General features: G+C 49.4%; 1 pseudogene; it reads left to right on the top strand.

Moving 5' to 3' along the window:
• The first annotated feature begins 1,267 nt into the window (after positions 1 to 1,267).
• Positions 1,268 to 3,804, top strand: LOC114772184 (carbonic anhydrase 2-like; annotated as a pseudogene).
• The last annotated feature ends 2,598 nt before the right edge of the window (positions 3,805 to 6,402 follow it).

Raw genomic sequence — 6,402 nt, forward strand, 5'->3', positions numbered from 1 at the left:
CTGCACTTCTTCATGCCACCCTTCTTCAAGATAGGAGGTAGTGAGTGCCTGTGTTCTTTTGACTAAATTTGATTTAATTAAGTTTTGCATTTTAATCATTAGGAATGAAACATGAGCGAAGAGCATTTGTTTTCTGCAGGAGGTTCCTGGCCTGCTCCGCTCCTCTATTCTTATCTTCAGACATCCACAAGTGACCCATAAAATACCTTCATTTTCTCTTTACAGCGGCTGCTCTTCAGGATTTTATCACCACGTCCTGCACAAAGGTGGTGCAGTCGGAGCGTTTTTTTACAGCCTGTAAAACAAGTCCATTCCAAAACCGCGTCATGAATCATCTCGACAAAATAAAAACCACAGAAAGTTTTATATGGGAGAGGTTCTAATTTAATAAATGAATAAATTCAATGGTTAATGAAAAAATTTGTAATTTCCTTGCACTGTAAGACATTAATACATGATGTAATAAATTAGAAGATAATTAGCAGTGAACTTGACCAAAAAACAGCTGTAGTAAAACTCCAAAGTTCAAGCCAACATGAGTATAAGAAATAATCATTACTTGTATTATTGTATTATGTGGGCAGAGGTGGCCTAGACGTTAAGGAAGCGGCCCCGTAATCCGAAGGTTGCCGGTTCGAATCCCGATCCGCCAAGGTGCCACTGAGGTGCCACTGAGCAAAGCACCGTCCCCACACACTGGTCCCCGGGGCGCCTGTCATGGTGCCCACTGTCACCAATGGTCACCGAGTGCCATGTCACCGTGTGCTGTGCTGCAGTTTTTCACAATGACAATCACTTCACTTTCACTTAAATTGATGTTGCCTTGAAAAACCGAATCGGAATAATAGAATTATATAGAATATAAGACGTGTCCAGCAGGAAAGAATTTGTCAAGTTCAGTGACAGAACAAATTAAGATCTGAAGTTGCCATCTTCTCTTTTTTGAGTCAGAATAATTTCTGAAACAAATGGAAATATCTGCAGGATCCAGCAGGTGGCGCCCGCGCAACCTGGTTCGTTCTTAGTAAGCGGCGCCGTCGTTTGATCTGGTTTGATGACGCGCTGCGTTTGGCACCGAACGAATCCACCTGGTGACGCGTCTCGTCCACCATGTGGGCGGCTCGGTTCGGTCACTCTCGGGGTCCGTTACTGGACCCCCACCATGTGGGCTGCGGGCGGAGGTCCGAGCCGCGCCGCGCCGCGCGTAATGCGCGTAATGCGCGTAATGCGCACTGCAGCTGGAGGCTCCGCGGGAGCGCGCCTGTCATTGATCGCCTGTAATCTCCCCCCCCGCTGGCCGTGGCGCGGAGATCATGTGCGCGACGGTATTTAAAGCGCGGCCGCGCGTATTTGGCGAGGCTGCGCGTCCCTCTTCGGCTCACGATGTCTCACGGATGGGGATACGCGGCGGACAACGGTGAGGCTGGGACGGGGACACGAGGACCTGCAGCCCCCTCCACCCCACCGGCCGCGTCTGACTCTTCTCATGTCCCGCAGGACCCGGCAGATGGTGCGAGAACTTCCCGATCGCCGACGGACCGCGCCAGTCGCCCATCGACATTAAAGCTGGGGAGGCGGAGCACGACGCGCACCTGCAGCCGCTGCGGCTCCGCTACGACCCCGCCGCCTCCATCGACCTCCTCAACAACGGACACTCCGTCCAGGTCACCTTCGCCGACGACAGCGACAGCTCGAGTGAGTGACGTTTGCAGGGGTCTCGCTGCGGTTACTGTGTAACAGGAAGTGTGTGAACCTCCGATCTTTATTCCACTTCTCCTTTATTTCTCGGAAATGGTGATCTTCTGGTCACCATCTCATCTTGCATCATGTCATTCGACTGGAGATCCAGTCACTGTGGTCACGGCCGATTGACTGGCGTGTGTGTGCGTGTGTGTGTGTGTGTGTGTCTGCAGCCCTGACTGAGGGGCCAATCTCAGGGACCTACAGACTGAAGCAGTTCCACTTCCACTGGGGCGCCTGTGATGCCCGGGGATCCGAACACACCGTGGACGGGACGGAATACGCCGCCGAGGTACGGCCAGAAATGTTACTGGTTAGAAGAGCGCTGCGGTACACCGTTCACCCACCGACCGCTTTCTCCTCCAGCTCCACCTGGTCCACTGGAACACCAAGTACGGCAGCTTCGCCGAGGCGGCCAGCCAGAGCGACGGGCTGGCGGTGGTGGGCGTCTTCCTGCAGGTCAGTGTGATGAGCGGCTTCCTCGTGCGGCTCCCACGCCGCGTGTAACGCAGAACTTCCTGGTTTGTTCCGTCAGATCGGTGAGGAGAACCTTCATCTCCAGACCGTGATCGATGCCTTCAATTCCATCAAAGAAAAGGTACGTTGTTTATTACATTTACATTAACCGCATTTACCAGACGCCCTTATCCAGAGCGACTTACAGTCAGTAGTTACAGGGACAGTCCCCCCCCTGGAGACACTCAGGGTTTAAGTGTCTTGCTCAGGGACACGATGGTAGTAAGTGGGATTCGAACTGGGTCTTCATAGGCGAGTGTGTTACCCGCTAGGATACTACCACCCTCTTATTAAAAACCGGCGTTTTAATACCATGCGACCCGCTTCACCGTTCTCCACGTCCCGCAGGGCAAGCAGACGACCTTCCGAACTTGACCCCAGCGTCCTCCTGCCCACATCGCTGGACTACTGGACCTACCGACGGCTCCTTGACCACGCCCCCGCTCCTGGAGAGCGTCACGTGGATCGTCTGCAGGGAGCCGATCAGCGTCAGCTCCGCCCAGGTACCCTGCTCCGCTTTCTTACTAGAAATACGGTTTTACGGCCGTAACTTGTCCCGCTTGTCCCAGACCTTCTTCTCTGTTCTCCTGCCCTCTGTGGTTTTGTGGAACTATTTCGGAATAAAGCCGTTATTTTTAGACGCCGCGGTCCGCCGTGGGCAGTTTAATTACAGGTCTGTGGGGTTTCCGGAAGGCTCTATAAATACGAGATGAAATGGGGCCCCGGGGACCTGAACCGACAGCCACATTACCTTCCTGGCACCTGTCTGCCGCGGGACCGCCGAGACGGGTTGAGACGGGTTCCTGGAGGAGCTCGAAAGGCCCGTTTGATTTACGGGTGCAATCTAGAACGATCCTGAGTACCGTGTACTGTGTTGTTCTTCTTTATTTTCCTGCAATAAGCTTTTTCTGGTGATGAAGGTTAATAAAGAGACGTAATACGCTGCTGAATGTCGGATTAATGGAAGATGCCGGAATTCATCCCTCGCTCTGTCTCCGTGGGAACAGATGGAGAAGTTCCGCATCCTGCTGTTCTCCGCTGAAGGAGAGGAGCCCTGCTGCATGAGCGACAACTACCGGCCCCCCCAGGAGCTGAAGGGCCGCAGGGTCCGGGCGTCCTTCAAATGAAGGGGAGGGCCACGCCCTGCCGTTCGTAGAGCCCCCGCCCCCGTCCCACCGCCGCTCGGACAGAACCTGCCTTCGTGGTGCCAGCGTCAGACAGACGAGCGCAGTCAGCAGCGGCCGCCATGCCACGAGGAGGAGGAGGAGGAGCGAAATCTTCCTCCCTCAGCAGCACAACCGGGCTCAGGATGACCGAGATTACCAACACTCCCCAAACACACACACACACACACACACACACACACACACTGCACTACGAAGCACAGTGGCGTTTAGAGAGATGGTGGCGGGGCTTCAATCTGCTTCTTCTGAATGAACGTAGAAATTCTGCTGTTTTCATATTTCAGCCAATCATGACATTCTTTATGCTCCCATGGACGTCCTGTCCTTCTGTGAGAGAAATTTTGGAATAAATTCTGTCATTTTACAACTGTCTCACGCTTTCTTCTTTTATAGTTAACATATAAAAATCCATCAGTTATGCCAAGAACCCCATAAAAAAATACAAATTAAAAAACAGATGCAGGTCATGTACCGGACATTAACCGGACTTTTAATTAATCATATTAAAAGCTAAAACCCTACAAATGATGTTCATGCATTAAAATGAATTAGTTTCACTGAAAAAAAGATTTATCATTTCCTCAAGACAGAAAGGTCAAATTTTGCCAAGACAAAAGTTCTGTTGTCTATACTGAAATTGAACAAATTTACTGAAAAATACAAAAATATGCCAGTAAATCAAGTCGTGGTGCCAAATTTAATATCTTGTATGACTTCCATGAGCTTGTAGGACCTGCATCCATGCGGTTTGGCAAGAATTCATACCATTTATTGATGAAGTCATCAGGAACAGCAAAGAAAGCAGTCCTGCATGCCTCCCAGAGTTCATCAATGTTCTTTGGTTTCGTCTTCCATGCTTCCTCTACACCACACATGCTCAATGATGTTCATGTCTGCTGACAGTTCGTGTTTGGCCAGCCAATCCTGGAGCATCTTGATCTTCTTCACCTTGAGGAACTTTGATGTGGAGATGGAAGTATGTGATGGAGCACCATCCTGCGGCAGAATTTGACCTCTTTTATGGTTGGGAATATTAAAGGTGGCTAAGATTTCTTGGTATTTCAGATGTTGCCTTCCACCCTGCAGATCTTCCGCACACCCCCATACTAGATGGAACACCAGACCATGATTTTTCCACCACCAAACTGCACTGTTTTCTGGGTGAATCTCGGATCCATGCGGGCTCCAGTAGGTCTTCTGCAATATTTGCGCCGACTGTGGTGTAATTCAACAGAAGACTCATCTGAAAAATCCACCTTCTGCGACTTTTCCAGGATCCATCCTTTAAGCAGGCTGTGGGCCTTGGCAAATGCCACACAGATGTTCCAATTGTCCTTTGTTTAGTGCTGGCTTCTGGGCACTGATTCCACCATGGAGGACATTTCAAGACAGAATCTGACAAACTGTTCTGGTTGACACAGGGACTTCAGGTGACCAGGTCTCGTGGAGCTCTGCTGCAGTGGAGAATGGTCTGGCCTTGGATTTTCGAGCCAACAAACGGTCCTCTCGAGCAGTTGTCTTGTGGGGACTGCCTGACCTGGGCTTGTCAAAAACATCTCCAGTCTCTTCAAATCTTTTTTTATCCTCGCTGAGACACATTGAAGGTGTCTGCCACATAAGCAGTGGATCTGGTCTTCAGCCTCTTGATAATCAACACTTTAGTCTCAGGGTGAATCATGTTTGCAGAGGTCTAGTTGCAGTTGATGTGAAGGTCTAGTGTACTGGGGTTCTTTTTATACACCTGACACCTAATTCATCCATTATTAGTGCTCTCTGCTGTTATACAGTCCAATGGCAGTGGCCCACAAATGAGCATCTGAAATACTGTCCTGCTCCTGATGGCTGGAGGACACCGTCTGCATATCAGAGCAAGAAATTAAATGTCCACCACTGACAGAAGCAAGAACTGTGCACACGGTGCTGCATGAACAGCCTGTGATGTTCTTGTCACACGCTTAGGACAAACGTAACGTGACACTAATCAGTGTCATTCACAGTGAACAGTTAGAGGCTTCACATCAGCAGATGTTCCTGTGGCTGGAACGTGTGGACACGGACATGTTCTATTTGTGGGGACCTGGTCTGACACATGCTGGCAATCCTAAATTTATCACACTTTACCTTGAACGGTGGACCGTGTCTCCATCGCAAGTTGACACGTGAAACGCACTGGACAGATTGTGGATATTATTTACAGTAACTGGGAAATTGGTGATCATGTATGGACAGATGGATCTGCATTGAAAAAAGATCCAGCTCTAATGTAAATGTACAGTTTCATTAAGAATTTGCTTTGTTACATGGGTTCTGATTGGTCGGTAGAGCTGGAGAAGAACATGAGGCTGATGGAAATGTTCAGTACCCTTGGTGACCGTCGGCAGGTGAGCGTTTGACCTGATGACCTGGGTAAACAGAGGTTGTGGCTCCAGTAGCAGCCTTCTGACCTTCGTTTCTTGAACAATATTCCACAAATGCTGCTAAGCTGCAGCTCGACTGGGATTCTGCTATTGGCTGAATGCAGTTTAAAGGTCAAGAGAACCTCGAGGTCCAGGATTCGTCCTTGTGAGGTTCTTGTGGGGTTTCTGACATGGAGGGAAGTGTGTCAGGGGTTCTTATCAGTCTGCATGATTTACCTCCTTCACCAGCTGATCTCGTCTCACAGTTCACATGACATCTCCACCAGACAGCTGCGTGTTATGGATCAAAATCCAGTTTCTCTACAGTGAATGCATGTTCTATTATCGGTAGGTTCTATTCTTTAAGATTCTGTTCCAATCATTTACCCTCTCGGTGAGTGAAAATGTGTAAATGTATTTAATTGAATTGACTAAGAGATTGGATATGTGGGTGTGTTTAATTATGGTGGGATGTGGGAGTTTATATGTACAAAAAATGGTTATGTAACCAGTAGATGCTAACATCAGTCTCTCTACCACACACACTCACACTCGCACGCTCATTA

Source organism: Denticeps clupeoides, chromosome 2 (assembly GCF_900700375.1).
Source record: "Denticeps clupeoides chromosome 2, fDenClu1.1, whole genome shotgun sequence".
Lineage (NCBI taxonomy): Eukaryota > Metazoa > Chordata > Actinopteri > Clupeiformes > Denticipitidae > Denticeps > Denticeps clupeoides.